General features: G+C 35.6%; 1 long non-coding RNA gene across 1 annotated transcript; it reads left to right on the forward strand.

Annotated features, from left to right (window-relative positions):
• The first annotated feature begins 600 nt into the window (after positions 1-600).
• On the forward strand, positions 601-2,400 carry LOC122078224. The gene is made up of 2 exons (XR_006140009.1): positions 601-1,224; positions 2,032-2,400. It is a non-coding gene; the product is annotated as an uncharacterized LOC122078224 (long non-coding RNA).
• Positions 2,401-4,112: the final 1,712 nt, after the last annotated feature.

Here is a 4,112-nt window from a genome sequence, read left to right on the forward strand (position 1 = left end):
ATTAAAAATCTTGACAAACAACTAATGAATTATGCAACTACAAATTGATTTCAAAATGAAAAGAATTATATTAGTGTTCCCAAAAACAAAAGAGGATATATATCATCACAACACCACACAAGGTCAGAATTATCTCAGATAACCAATGAGCATAATGATTTCGCGGGAAAGCCAACAGGAAGCACAAACCACAAGCAAGTCTCAAGGAAAAGTTAAATTGGCTTCTATGGTGTCAATAATCATGAAACATTTAGAACAGGAAACATCAGAAATGCTTTATTTGCTTTAATTCATATAACAGAAATTTCTACTGGAAAGAAAAATTGTATTAAAGAGGTGGTTTATTTATTAATCAACAATGCCATTTCCTCTCCATATTAGGTTAGGCTCTGTACTGTAACATTCTAAAAAATGGGTTCTGATGTTTTTTTATTTTTTTGAAATAGAAATGAGGTAAAACCTATATGGGAAGCCCGGTTCAATTTCTTGTGTTTTTTGAAATGAACCGGGCACTTATGAGACTTTTGAATCCTTTTTTTGGAGCATGAAATACTTGCTTTTCACTTTCAGAATTGATTCTGAGCAAAAGGCGTTGAAACATATGTAGCACTTAAGTTACGAAGGGTAAATGGGGAAATTACCCCCAAAACATAACAAAAGTATGTTTCAAGGGTATTGTAAACCCTAACCCCATTGCACTTGGAGAACATCTAGAGAAGAGAAGAGGAGAGAAGAAGAGGCGAGAAGCAGAGCTTAAACGAAGAGCATCACCATCTTCGATCTACCATCCGTCCGCGAGGTGGGATGCGTTCTCTCTCTCTCTCTCTCTCTCTCTCTCTCTCCACTGATTTTTCTTATTTTGTAGGTTTTCTGTTGTTCCAGCGAGTTCGAGCCTTCAAGGTTCCTCTGTGCACAAAACTGTATTGCAAGATCTCTCTCTCTCTTTCTCTTTCTCGTTCTCTTTCTCTTTCTCTCACTCTCGTTCCATTTCTTTCTTGATCTCTTCTCCCTCTTCCTCTGTGCCTTCATCTCTGAAAAATCTAAACTTTTTCACTCTCTGTGCGCCTTCTTCTCCTTCAACAGCATTGTTCTTAACATCCTTCAACAGCACTGTTCTCCCTTATATGTTTCTTTGACGTATTTGCAGGGGAAGCGGGGTATTGAGAAACAGCCTTTTCAACTTCCTGATTTCATTGCTGCACAGGGATTGAAAAACTAAGACAAGTGAGCATATATGAGTGAAAATTGCCGATTTTCATTGGAATAATTTGCATCTAGATGTTCTTCCCATTACCACTGTTCATAGATCTTTGCTGGGTTGTATATATTGAAAGGGCACTGTGTTATTTTGTCTCTGTGCTCGGCAATTAAATCACAATGGATAAGAGAAAAAAGGAATTGTAGAGAGAAAGAGTGCAGAAATTCCAGAGAGAGAGAGAGATGTGGAAAAAAAATTGGAATTGAAATTTCCCTATTTGTTCACACTGCAGAATCTTTTATTTGGAAATTTGTTTGGAGGGCTTCACCAATAACCGATAAATTGAGGGAATATACATTAACCCTCTTTGTCCGATGTTCTCTACATTTTGGAACTTTGAAACATCTCATGTTGTATTGTAATTGCCTGTCACCTGTGGCAATGTTCAGTTATAGGAGTTCAGCCTGGTTTCTTCACTAATAATTATGTCAAGAAGGTTGTTCATCATCTTTAGACTCTACTGCTCTAGACATCATTGAACAATAGAATTTTTTTTAAGTGCAGCTGCAGTTATAATGCATCAGATTTTTATAGCACAAAATCATATTATTTATAGAAATAAAGGTACCCATCCATCCATTGTTATGCATCTCATAAACAATGGCCTTTAGAATGCAATTTTTCAACTCTTTTGATGCTTTCCAAAACTGCAATTGAGCAGGACAGCAGTACTTTGGATTTACCACTGATGCATGTAGTAGCTATGAGAATCTTTTGTGATGGGCTTGCCACATGATAGATAAAAAATTATGCTAACAAGGTTCTGTTAGCAGGCACAGATCCATATCGCACTTCAGATTCCTGTGGTGGTGGGGGCCTTGGCAATCTGAGTCGCATTAAGAATTGCAACGAGAAAGAGATCACTAGTGAAGGAAGTGCAGGTGCTTAGGTTGCAAAGAGCATTGTGGATCTGATATTCTGAGATGATTAAGATAATTGGCCATGGAATAAAACCTCTGCTTAATATGTTTAATGTTTATTTAGTGTAATATGTTTCACATAACTTCAACTATGATGTTCACTCATTGACAACATGGGGGAACAATAATAAGAGTGTGAAGTTGTTTGAACCTGGTAGTAGTATGGATGCCTGTAATAATCTAATTGAGATAGGAGTAGATATGTGTTATTTGTTGGGTGAATGCTGTGAAATACATAGTAAGTTTTCTGCTACCATCTTGGTTAGCCTGACAAGGAAATAATATAGATTCATGCTACAATAATTAGTGTGGGAGCATCCTGTGGCTTTTATTCTTACCATTACATGAAGGTTTAGCACAATCACTGACTTTAGTTGCATCAGTTGCATTTGCTTCTCCCTTTGCAACTAAATCTTTTTCCTTGAAACTTCTTTCATCTTTCTGGACAAGTTTTCCTCACTCTTCGTTTTTAATATGGTGCGATCATAAAATCACTTCCGAATAGGCATATAACATCTTTCTAATTTATTACTGGAGTGAATTGAAGTGAAGTTTCCCAAAATAGCCATTTGTTGGTATTATATATGCCTGAAAATTTCATGTTCCTGCTAGTTTTCTTGTGAATATCACTGGTTCATTTTAGTACAGCCCAATATGTATTCAAAACCTCATTTGAAGGCCTTTGAAAGCCCTGTGTGAGTAAGGTCATAGGGGTTTCATAGATTAAGGGTTAGGGTGCCTTGGTGAAAATTAGTGTTTTCAATTTGGATTTTAAATTCATGTTCTTTTTTTTTGGTAAAATAGTGACAAAATGTCAACTTCAAAACAAGCAGTTAATGAGACTGCAAAGTTGTTGAAACATTTCATATTTCATATGGCAAGGAAACACGGCCAAATATTTCATATTTGAAGTGAACACCATGTTGTTGATATGGAGATATTCTTATTTGTCTCATTCAACTTAAGCTATTTGGGTAATAATGGTTTTCATAACTTAGAATTTATTAAAAAACCATTGACTATCCTTAGATTTTATTTAAAAATCATAACTTTGACACCCATGGTGAAGATGGCACTTTATGTAAATATTGGTTTCTAATAGAAACGATTCTGTTAAGTACGAACCATACATGTTTCTGTTTCTTTCATGTTACAAAATCAATTTTTTTTTTGCGATTACCATACAACATTTAAGATGCAGAATCACTCCAAAAAAAATAGAAATGCAAAAAAGTGTGCTAGACCCAAAATCATGTTAAAAAAATAGAATCGTTACAGTACAGAGCCTTAATGTCCAAGGACCCTTCCAAACCTTGAATCTTCACCCCCTGTCCAAACCAGAAAGGAATTCCCCGTAGAATAACATCTGATTGAATCCTTTCTTAACAACTAACTCTAGAATCTGGAAATATAATACAATATCTAGTCAATCATCCACAATCAAAGGAGCATAAGTGACTGATAAAAATAGAAAAATATAGAAACAAAGTTGTCCAGGCGTCGGTTAGGTGCCTTGTTAGTGTCACCTTGATCTTTTCCCTCCAATGCTTAGGCTTGTCTAGACATTGTCACAACTATGATATAGAAACAAATGCTAATAAGCTTCGAAAGAATGGTTATGGCTTTGGAAGCAGTATTAAATTGACTCATTTACACCAGATCCGGAGTTTATTAGCTCAGAAAATATGGTGCTACAAACACATTCATTTCCCATTGAAAAGAATTTACCCCTACTGCTTAAGATAAATTATGATCGAGATAAAATTTCCAGCAACTATTTGTAAACAAGTCAAGAGTCAAGGCTTTCATGTGCATGTGAATAAGAATCTTTAGGAGTCTCAAAAGCATAGTGATGGGTAGTTTGAAGGATGTGGATTGATTATAACACAAAACACCACATAAAGAATTCAGCACCACACTAAGGCCAACAAGTA

This window comes from Macadamia integrifolia, chromosome 5 (genome assembly GCF_013358625.1).
Source record: "Macadamia integrifolia cultivar HAES 741 chromosome 5, SCU_Mint_v3, whole genome shotgun sequence".
Classification (NCBI taxonomy): Eukaryota; Viridiplantae; Streptophyta; class Magnoliopsida; order Proteales; family Proteaceae; genus Macadamia; species Macadamia integrifolia.